Raw genomic sequence first — 12,096 nt, forward strand, 5'->3', positions numbered from 1 at the left:
ACACACAATGTTCTCTATTATTCAATATGTTTCTAATTTGCTTGCTTATAGGATGCTCAAGCCTCAAATGACAATTATATTAATGTGGAATTTTTAGAATCAAAACCACTCTGGATATCCTGCTATTGAAAAATAAAAAAGGAGGAGATGTTGGGACATGGTCCAAGAATAAAGTCATGTGAGGAGATTTCTGAGTGTTTGTGAGAAAACGCCAATAAAACAAGAATCTTGTGACCTCAGTTTCTTCAAAACACAGCATTGTTCTTAGATTATGTTTTCCTGCCTGTCTCAGGTGTAGTGAGTTTACTTCAGATTATTCATACAACTGCTATTGCTATTTGCTTATATGCCTCCATGGAAAACATGTTTCTATCATGTGCAGCTTGCTACCATGTGTGGCTTTCCCTTGTAATTGTACACTTTACTCATGTGACTTCTCTTAACCCTCAGAATATAAATTGTCTGATGCTCTGAATAAAGTTGGCTATTGCATGAGACTTTAGCCAACCTCATTTATTGGCTCCAATTTTCCAGGTCCCACTGCCGATAGAGCCATTGGTGACCCCCATAGATGAATGCAGTTCTCAGCCCTCACCAGAGACGCTTCTCTTTGCAGAAGATAGCGATTCACATACAGACCCACAACTGGCCAAGGTGCAGAGAAGAGAGTGCCAAATGCTTGCTCATAAACAGAACACCTCCGTCACACCTCCTCCTCCCAGGTTCACAGCTCATTCCTGAAGGGGCAGAAAGAGCATTAGAGCCAGAGGCAGTGAGTGACTACAAGGAAAATGGAGTCTTCTGGGCCCAGCAGGGAAGCGGCTGGCACACATAGACTCGGTGCAGGCATGACAGTAAGTATACAAGCTGTGCACGCTCAGAAGGACCAAATTCAGCAGGGAGAGAGGAATCGGGTACAGAATCCACCCCTAGCCAAGGAGCTGGTGACAGCCACTAGATGATGGAGAGGAGAGTCGGTTGTCTCTAAGAGTGCACTCTGTGATAAGTCCTCCATGCTCCAGGGGAAGGCCACCCGCCCAAGACTATGAGAGCAGCATAAACTAGCCTTGACGGAGGATTTGAAAAAGGCACGAAGTTGGGCACGTAGAGAAGAGAGGTGGGTCTGAGAAGAACTGTGCTGTCGCTGGGGCCAGTGGGATGGCTCAGTGGGTCAAGGGCTGTGCCACCCAGCCTGATGACCTGAGCTCAGTCCCTGGGACTCACACGGTGGAAGAGAGAACTGACTTTCACTAGCTGTCTTTTGGCCTCTACATGTATGCCATGGCAGTACCCATGTGCATATGCACAAGATAAATAATAAACATAAAAAGAAAGAAGAGTAAGATCACATGGGAAAGAGAGAGAGAACAGAATTTAACAATTTCATCAGGATGGTTTGGCCGGAGGAGGGAGAAAGGATGGACTATGGATACACAACAGGACTGGAAGTCGGTTATAATCTTGTCAACAGGGGTGAGGTAGTGTCATAGGTATTTTCTGTGTTATTAAAAAGCAACTAACTAAATTAAAGTAGGTCGTGCTTGGATTAATGATGTGCTTCACTGAATCCAAGACTGTGATTACTGTAATTCTATGTACTGGTGGCCAAGTTAAAAAATAAAGTTAGATAGCGTATGGAATGTAGTTAACAACTAGGGAGACTCACAAAGCGTGCCTATAGACCAGATGCTGAACATTTAGTTCAAAGAGACAGGTCTGGAGCCCACTACCAACAAAATTATAAAAGTGATCTCCAGAGCAGTTGGGAATCTTCTTTTCTTTTACAAAAATTCTTTTCTATCAGGCAGCCAGTGACTAGCACTGATACCCCAGAGAGCTGCGTCACTCTTCCATTGGCCAGAAGATATGTCTTGTGGTATTTTATCCTACCACACAGTATTACTATTTCACATGTAATACAATTCACATAGCATTACATGTGAAATGAAGCCTTGCCTGGCAGTTTGCCACAGAGCCGGATCTGTTTACAACTTCTGTGGCCTGTTCTCCCAGCATCCCAGAACCCTGTGCAGCACATCAGAACACTCTGCAGGCAACCAGGGTTTGTCTGTTAAAGGTGTCAGGGACATGCTAGTGTGAGCCTGTCCTTACAGCTTGGCCTCTTCAAGGCCTGGAAAATAACGATTACAAGTTATCTCCAGCATGTTGTATTCTACCATTCAGGCACATGGTAGGCACATCAGGGTTTATTGAATAATTGCCACAAATAATAATAATTCTAAATAATAGTTGTGAAGATCCTGGGTTTAGAGAGAAAACACTTGTTGAGTACTGGGGAGATAGCTCAGTTGGTATAATGCTTGCTTTGTAAATAAGGACCTGAGTTTGATCCCAGAACCCATTAGAAAAAAAAAACAAAACAAACTGGCATAGCGGTGCCACTTGTTAGCTCGCCACTGGGTGGGGGCCGTGAGGGGACAGGCAGGTCCCTGGGGCTTGCTGGCCAGATAGCCAGGCCTAATCAGTGAGCAATATCTAAGAAATGACACTTGAAGTCGACCTATGGCCTCCACCAACACACACACACACACACACACACACACACACACACACACACACACACACGGAGCACAGGTGACAGAGAGATTTGGAGACAAAGACAACCCACTTACACAAACAACCTCCTTGGGGCTGGAGATGGTTTTGTGGTTAGGAGTGTTCACTGTTCTTCCAAAGGACTCAAATTTGGGACCCCAGCACCCACTTCCAAGGAGTCACAACCTCTATAACTCCAGTTTCAAGGGTCTGATGCTCTCTCTGGCCTCCTTAGGCATCTATATTCACATGCATTTATCCTGCAGAGACACACATACAGATAATTAAAAATAAAGTAAATCTTTAAAACATGTGCACATAGATGCTGAATGTGTTAAAAGACAGTCCAGGAACAGACAAAGGCCACATCAGAAACTGTGGGGGGAAAAATGAAAGAAATAATTAGTCTTTGGGGTAAGGTTAGCCATCAAACTGAAAGCAGTAATGTTCTTTCTCATAAGGTTAGCCGTCAGAAGCAGGTGTCCCCAAGAAAATACCTATTTAGAAAAAAAGAAAAGATCTCTGTACCTATCCATTGAGGGTGTTTTACCAAAAAGTAGAAAAAAACCTACTATTTTTTAGAGTCTCATAAGCAAGCCCATGTGTAGACACATACTCATATTTTTCCAATTGGAGATACTTACATAAAAACCCGGGCCAGCCCACCCCCGAGGCTACGTGCTCTTCCATTGCCTTCACCCGCCAAGATTTTTTTTTTGCTTGCCGTTTTAAGTGCGTGTGTTCATTTCCCTCTAATTTAATTGTCTTGCTGGTGTATAGCCCTCCAAGTATTTAGTAATTTCGCATGTGTGTTTTGCAAGCACAGGTGGCAGCGACCCTCAAGTGTCTGTCTGTCTGTCCCGTGGCTGCCTGGGGTGGACGGGGGCAGGGTCACTGAAGGTACCTCTGTTTTCCATTGCTACCTAACATTTCTACCCACGCTGACTCCAGAGCTGTTGCCAACCCCCCCTCCATTGATTCCCAGGGCTTCCATTCCCTCCAGGCCAGTGAACAGGGAGCTGAAAAAAAAAAAATGAGTCGGACACTCACCAACACACACTCTAGAGGGCTAGGATTGGCCTTTGATGCTTTGGGGCCGTGGTCCCTTTACCCTGGTCATTTTATGTATCTGCACTAAATATAAGCAACAAACCCCCATAGATGGGCAAGCGAGGAGCCTTTGGGAGTTCATAATGAATATAGTATGTTGGGCAGCTGTTTTTCCTCCACTCAATTATCTATCTATTGATCTGTCTATTTATCTGAAGCCCTGGGGATTCAGGGGATGTGCATGCCAGGAAAACACTACACTGCTAAGTTATATATCCACAACCCTCTTTTTACTTTTCATTTTGAGACAGGGTTTCACCAGATTGCCCAGGTTGGCCTTTTTACTCAGTCTACATCTCAGTTACTTTTTATTTTTCTTTAGTATCTGGGGTTACAGGTCTGTGCTACCATGCCTGGCTAACTGTATTTCTTCTTTTAAAACAGACAGACAAAAAAACCATTGAAGTTTGGTATGGTGGTCCATGCCTATTATCTTAGCACTCAGGAGGCTGGTGTAGGAGGATTTTGCATTTGAGGCTAGTTTGGGCTACATTTTGAGACTTTATCTCAAAAATAAAATAAATACAAACAAAACAAAAATCACTGGTTTAATTTAAATGCAGTAAGGTGCACACAGTCAGGCGAGGCTTATGGTTTTGGTTTGGGTATGTGTGTCGTAGAAGCATTGTAGTAAGATCACAAACCTTTCTGCCTATTCTTGGTTTCTTTGAGGAGGTGGCCAGTTTTTATCTTCAATCTGCAAGTCTTGCTTCTGAGGGATGTGACTTCACCTGGAAGCCCAGGGTTTAACATGGGGTCGCAGACAATATTAAGAAATCCGTAGCACTTCGCCTAAATACATTTCTCCCTTAAGGGGAACATGCCTTCTGGGTAGGGAGACTCAGGACTTCTGGTCTGACTCAGGCTTGCCCCGGGGCGCACTGGAACTCTGATAAGAGGCAGCGAGTCTGCCCTCCGTTTGTTCATAATGAGTCATCCTTCAAGTCAGGATTTTTTTTTTTTTTTTTTTTTTCCCTTTTCCCTTTCCCATGTCATACTTAGGCACAAAGCAGAGGCAGATACGCCCTATTTAAAGTGCCGCCAATCCTTAGGGTCCAGCAACCCAGAGCAGTGTACGAAGCGTGACTCAATGGGGACCCCTACCGGTGGGACCCGGGAGGACTGCGTGGGCGCGGAGGTCCTGCTTGGAGAGTACCCTCTCTGAGAAAGCCCTGCATAATTTCTGTTAGTGTTGTTGTAGTTAGCGAAAATGCTAGGTTGCCTTCTTTTGTCCCTCCTTTTCTCAGAAGGTTTTCTTCCTTGTCTACTGTCATGTCACATATATTTATATTCTAATTAATTCTTTTTTTTTTTTGCTTAAGTCTTGATTCCTCACATGATAGAAAAGTGATACTTGTCTCAATCCAGTTTTTTTTTTTTTTTTTTTTTTTTTTAAACACGATTCTCTCTAGTTCCACCCATCTCCCTGAGCCGACAGGACTCTTCTTGGTGGCAGAATAAAACATCACATTCTCCTGATGCACTGATGGGCTGATGGGGGAAGCTGGCTCTGCCAATAGCACAGTGAACGTGTTTGTGCAGGGACCTACTGGGTGCTGCTCCAGACAGGGCTTACTAAGCCACAGATTTGCAAGAGGCCCCAGCAGCAGCAGCCTGGTCCTCAGTTAGTCCTACACTCCCCCCTCCCCCCACTCCATCTGTTGGTGATGGGAGTGAGGCCTGAGCCTCAACTTCCAGCCTATGTCCACACTGGAGCAATTAATCTCACAGTTGTTTGGGGGATGAACCTTCCCCAAGCTACAACCTACCCCCAAAGAGGAGCTCCAGATTGTGAGCCAATGGTTTTCAGGGGTGTGAGGACTGAGAAGGGCCAGGTCAAAAACACTCAAGTTGCAATTTTTTAGCTAATGCTTTTTTAGCTCTGATCCCCAATTCCCCTTCCAGAAGTCCTGATGGGAGCCTGAGGGATGCTTCAAGTAGGAAGTCACGACCATATCAACCTGGGATTTATCTGCTGTGTGGTGTGTGGAAGCAGAGGGCTCTGTTTGGAGAACCAGTCACCATAGCAACCCAGCTGCCCCAGTTACTTCCAGCACCACCAAAATAAAAATCCTCACCAAGCTGCTGAACATCGATTTTCAGTTTCCAGGTGACATTAGCCAGCACATATTTGAATTTTATAAGTTTGCAGAAGGAGGTTTTAAGTAATAATAATAAACCCATCATGCTGGGTTATGTATGTGAAGGGGTTCTAGGGCTGTTCCTCAGTCACCTTCAAACACCCACAGACTCAACAGCCAAACATCAATGCTGTGCAAACAGCAGACACAAGAAAGGGACTGGGGCTGGTCAGTCCCATCGCAGGTGGGGGGCACACATGAGAATACAAATGCTGCTCTTTAGAAGAGGCAATTCAAATACATTTTCTTAGGCATGACACGTTAGAAAACAAAACCCATTTTTATTTTTTCTCTACCCCAGCCCATTCTCAAGAGAGAGAGAGAGAGAGAGAGAGAGAGAGAGAGAGAGAGAGAGAGAGAGAGAGAGAGAGAGAGAGAGAGAGAGATGCACCACTGTATTCAAGCCATGGTGCACATGCGGAGTTTGGAGACAACTTGCAGGAGCTGGTTCTTTGCTTCTACCGTGTGGGTCCTGGTGAGTGAACTCAGGTCGCCAGACTTGTTCGCAGTCACCCTTACTTGATGAGCCATCTTGGTGGTCCAGCATCTTCTTTCTTTTAGTCAGCTCTGCTCCTTCATATTGGCCACCAGCCAGCAAGACAGCCTTTGCACTGACGTCTACTGCATCCTTCCCAGGGTTCTCAGTCTCCCGAGCAGTGGTGCCCCAGGTCCTCCCTCTGTCACCCACATGGTCACTTACCCTGCCTGTTTCTGGTTGCCCAGCACTCCCCATGAGACCCTCTGGCATTGTAGGTGCTTGCTGATTCAGTCCCCACCCCCTGCTTCCCCCTGCCCCTGATGTAGCAACTTTCTAAAGTTGGTCCTCTTCTGCTTCTTTATATTCATCAGAGGTCTACAGCCCTGTTTCAATGCTAGCATCTGCTACATCTCCATACGACACTGTCCCATCTCTGACTTACAATTAAATAATCAATATGGAACTGTGCTTCCCTCAACAAAACCAGATCCTCTCCAGACTTGCTTTATTTTTGTTAGGTATCCTTATCATCTCTTGAGTCCAGCCTTAACAATGGACATCATTTAGGTTTCCTTAGACAGTCTGCTGCACAGACTGGCGTGTGTGTGTGTGTGTGTGTGTGTGTGTGTGTGTGTGTGTGTGTGATGAATGCATGTGTGGAGGCCACAGCAGAATGTCAAGTGTCTACTGTTCTTAGCAGTACTGCCTTGAAGCAAGGTCTCCCATGGAACAGAAGGCTGAGCTCCAGCCCTGTGCTGTGTTTCAGGCATGCAGCCACACCTAGCTTCTTACATGGGTACTAGGGATTTGAACTCTCAGGAGTCCATGTTGCTTGTATAGCAAGGGCTCTTACTCACTGAGTCTCCTTCCCAGCCCATAATGCTTCTTCGGTTTACATCTTCCTCACCATTTCTGAGGCCACATATATGACCCTCATTTCCTACTGCTGAGTGGCCTCACCCCCACCTCCTCTAGTGCAGCTGGAAAAGGATGGAAGAGAGACGAGCTTTGCAGTGGGTTTTTATGTGGGTGTCCACGGCTTTGATTAAAAAAAAAAAACTCTTAGAGATTTAAGATGACTGTCAGTGTCTTAGTTAGGATTTTATTGCTGTGGGGAGACACTATGACCATGGCAATTCTTATAAAGGAAAACATTCAGTTGGGGTTGGCTTACAGTTCAGCTGCTTAGTCTATTATCTTCATGGTGGGAGGCACAGTGGCATGCAGGCAGACATGAGGCCAGAGAGGCAGCTGAGAGTTCTACATCAGGATCCAAAGGCAGCAGGAAGTGACAGTGTCACACTGGCCAGGCTTGAGCTTCTGAGACCTCAAAGCCCGCCCCCATAGTGACACACCTCCTCCAGCAAGGCCACACCTCCTAATAGTGCCACTCCCTATGGGGCCATTTCCATTTAAACTACCACAATCAGATACCCAGCCCACCAAGTATTCAGTGTTGGTTCCTTTCCATTTCAAACTCAGCTTCATTTGATTTTTGTTTTGAGACAGTGCCCAGGGTAGTTTAGAACTCACTAGTACCTGAGGATGATCTTGAACTCCTGATCTTTCTGCTTCTACCTCCCAGGTACTAGGATTACAATGTGAGCCACTTCAATTAAGAAAAAAGTGTAGGGGTGTTTTGTCCTCATGTATATATGTACACCACATGCATGCCTGGTGCCAGAGAGGCCAGAAGAGGGTGATGGACCCCCTGGAACTACAGATGATTGTAGCAGGCTTCCTTGGACTGACAGCCCCCAAATCATGACAAGGAGGCATTATTAATTATGAATGCTTGGCCTTAGCTTAGGCTTGTTTCTAGTTAACTTTTTTTTTAAACTTAAATTACCCCATTTCCATTCATCTATGTGCTGCCCCAAGGCTCACTTACCTCATCTACATACTGTCCATCCTACTTTCCTGCTTCCTCTGTGTCTGGCTGTCTAGCCCCTGACTGGCTGGCTGGTTCCCCTTTTCTCTCTGTCCACCAGCTTCGCCCATCCCTCCTCTGTCTAGCTATTGACTGTTTAGCTTTTTATTAGACCAATTAGGTGCCTTAGGCAGGCAAGGTGAAACAGCAACACATCTTTACATAGTTAAACAAATGAAGCATAAAAAAATGCACCACATCTTTACATAGTTAAACAATTATTTTATTCCACAACAGATTGTGAATTACCATGCTGGGAACTGAACCCAGGTCTTCTAGGAGAATAGCCAGTGCTCTTAACTACTGAGATATTTTCCTAGCTCCTGCTCCTACTCTTTAAGTCAGGATCTCCCTATGAAGGTCACGCTGGCTTCAAACTTGCTCACCATTAGGCAGACTGGCCTGGAACCTGTGTTGTGTCTGCTTCAGTCTCCTGAGTGCCTCCAGCCTTCTGAATGAACCACCAGTGGGAACCACCAAACTCAGTGAACAGAGCTCCCAATGGCACACTTTTCCACCGAACAAGAAGCAGGCCCTCCTAGCCCTTCCGGCAACCCTGCCATGCTGCTCCTACTTCACTGATCATAACTCTTCAGACAGCACAGCTCAGTTCCTATCCACTCCTCTGCTAATCTGGTTGAATGGGCCAAGTGCACCCTCCAAATCTGTCTGCCAAACCCTAGCCATTTGCCCATTCAGCTTAAGTTCTACGTCTACTCTGATGCCATGGCTGGCCACTGATCCCTAGAGCCCTCTCATCCCTCCTGTGGCCTTTTCTGACTTGGAATTGTCTTTGCTGCAGGGCTGAGTGAACCGTGATGACCTGGACAGTGACAGCAGAAACAGGGGGGGGCCCTGTGATAAGTGCCTGATGTAGAAGGAAGACTTGGCCAGTCATGCTTCCCACAACTCTCCTCAGCTGCTACTGGGTGTAGCTCTGCCCAGAAATAAAGCTGCACAGGAAGACAAATCTCTGACTAGATAAGAGGTGCTCTCTTGCTGATAGATTCTGGACCTCAAAATGATAGGAGAAGGATCCCAAGCGTCACATCAGATAGGCTGGGCCAACATTTCATTAGCCCTCGTTGTTAACTATTTTAAAATATTCTGAAAAATTATATTTATTTATTTTGTGTATGGAGGTCAGAAGACAGCTTCTAGGCATGGGTTCTCTCCTGCCATGTGGGTGCCGAGGACTCCGGTCATCAGGCTTGGTGGCAATCACCTCTGCCTGCTGGCTCTTACTTGCCATTGTCTGGAATCCCAGGAAACACCGTTTGTCTAAGAGCAGGAATGGGCTTTGTTTAGCCTCCAGTCCTCAGTGAGCTGTGTTCTCTAGTAGAACTAGATCCTTGTCTCCTACAAGTCTGTCTCTTTAACATGGCTTCACAGAAAAGGACCTCTGTCAAAGCTGAGTGCTTGCAAAGAGAGTGAGACAGAGGTCCCCTGCACATGGCACTGAGTAAGCACTGCACTGGATTTTAAAACAAACTACAGCTCTTAAAACTGGCATCCCTGGGGCTGCAGAGAGGGCCAGCGATTGACAGCAGGCATTGTTTTCCCAACCTGAGTCTGGTTTCCAGCACCCACGTCAGGCAGCTGACAAGTGTCCAGAACTTGTGTCCAGGGGGATCTGACAAGTGTCCTGGGGGATCTGAGGCCATTTTCTGACCTTGGGTACTACACTCATGTACACACACACACACATCTTTAAAAATAAGCATTAACTTGTAGTTTTAAATATATTAACATCTTAGTACCAAATTATACTTCTAGAATACTGATGGTCACACCCTGAAAACAGAAGGGGGTTATCTGGGGGAGGGAAGAAAACCCAGAGGGAGGAAAGACAGGTGTGGTATGAATACAAACAAAGTACCATGATATATATGTATAGCAGTGCTGTAATGAGATTTGTATGCTAACTAAAACATTACAATGTTTTTTATTTTGTACATTTGTTCTAAAATTATGTATATTTTGTATATATATTATATATTTATATACTTATTTTATTTATATTAACATACATGCATTTTACATATTATATAAGTAAACTTATTTATGTAAAATTTTATTTATATTATGTATTATAAAAACATCTACATAAATATAAAATATATAATTACATATTTATTAACAATTCAGTTTATATATATATGTGTGTATTCAGCATATGTACATGCATCCTCTTTTTAAAAAGTACATTTTTTTTTGTTAAGTTTATGTGTCTGGGTGATTTGCCTGCATGTATATCTGTGCACTACATGTGTGCCTGGTGTGGAACAGGGTGCCAGATCCTCTGGAACAGGAGTTACAGATGGCTATGAGCCAACATGTTAGTGCTGGGGATTGAACCCACGTCCTCTGGAAGAGCAGCAGTGCTCTTAACTGCTGAGCCATCTCTCCAGCCCACATCCTCTCTTTTTTTAATGAGGTGTAACTGCTGGATGTATGATGCCGGAAGCAGGCTTTATCCCTGGGAGTCATGAGAGCTAATGCTGTAATACGATCAAAAAGTAGTTTTCAAAAATTAAAACCACAATTCATAGAAAGGAAAACAAATAAGGTAGAGACTTTTTTCATGAAATAATTTTGAATGTACACACACATGTCCATGTCCATGCATGCAGAAGCTGGGGGAGGACACAGAGGGCGTCCTACCCTGCTGTGCTCCATACTATTTTTGAGACAGGGCCTCACTGGACCTGAAATTCAGTTTCAGACAAGCTGTTTTCAGCCACCAACACTGAGGTTACAAGCACATGGAGCTATGCCCAGCTGCTAATTGAGAGCTGGGGATTTGAACTCAGGTCCTCTTACTGGGGCAGCAAATGCTCTCACTTACTGAAGCTATCTTTCCAGACCTGGATAGTCCAGAGACCTAGGGTAGAACCAAACATGACTGGTGAATAAATAAATACATAAATAAAAATCAATGAAATGATTCTTAATGACATTCTGCTATACTCCCAGATCATTGCCTTGCACAGTCATCATTAGAGAAGCAGCAGGTGGGAACAGATGCAGAGACCCACACCCAGACATCATGGGCCATGCAACCTAGGCTGGCCTTGAATTCCACCATCCTCCTGCCTCAGTCCCCAGGTGCTGGTGTTGGGATTACAGGCAAGCATCACCACATCTACAAAAATTTCTAGTTTAAAAAAATTATTTATTTTTATTTTATGTGCATTGGTGTTATGTCTATATTGGTGCCTGTTATGTCTACAAGAGGATATTGGATCCTCCGGAACTAGAGTTACAGATGGTTGTGAGCGGCCATGTGGGTGCTGGGAATTGAACCCAGGTCCTTTGGAAGAGCAGCCAGTGCTCTTAACTACTACTAACCCATCTTTCCAGCCCAACAATCTCTATTTTTTTTTTTTGTAAACAGAGCTGCAAACAGCCTTCCTAATCAGCCAGCAGAAGGTGCCCAGGCCTAGAGGCAGAGTGGACGACAGACAGCTGTGCACAAGTCAGAGTCGACAGGCAGCTGTGCACAAGTCAGAGCCGACAGGGCAGTTGTGCACAAGTCAGAGTTGACGACAGGCAGCTGTGCACAAGTCAGAGTCGACAGGGCAGCTGTGCACAAGTCAGAGTGGACGACAGGCAGCTGTGCACAAGTCAGAGCCGACGACATGCAGCTGTGCACAAGTCAGAGTTGACGACAGGGCAGCTGTGCACAAGTCAGAGTCGACGACAGGCAGCTGTGCACAAGTCAGAGTCGACAGGGCAGCTGTGCACAAGTCAGAGTGGACGACAGGCAGCTGTGCACAAGTCAGAGTCGACAGGGCAGCTGTGCACAAGTCAGAGCCGACAGGACAGCTGTGCACAAGTCAGAGCCGACGACAGGCAGCTGTGCACAAGTCAGAGTCGAC

This window comes from Peromyscus maniculatus, chromosome 8 (assembly GCF_049852395.1).
Source record: "Peromyscus maniculatus bairdii isolate BWxNUB_F1_BW_parent chromosome 8, HU_Pman_BW_mat_3.1, whole genome shotgun sequence".
Taxonomy (NCBI): Eukaryota; Metazoa; Chordata; class Mammalia; order Rodentia; family Cricetidae; genus Peromyscus; species Peromyscus maniculatus.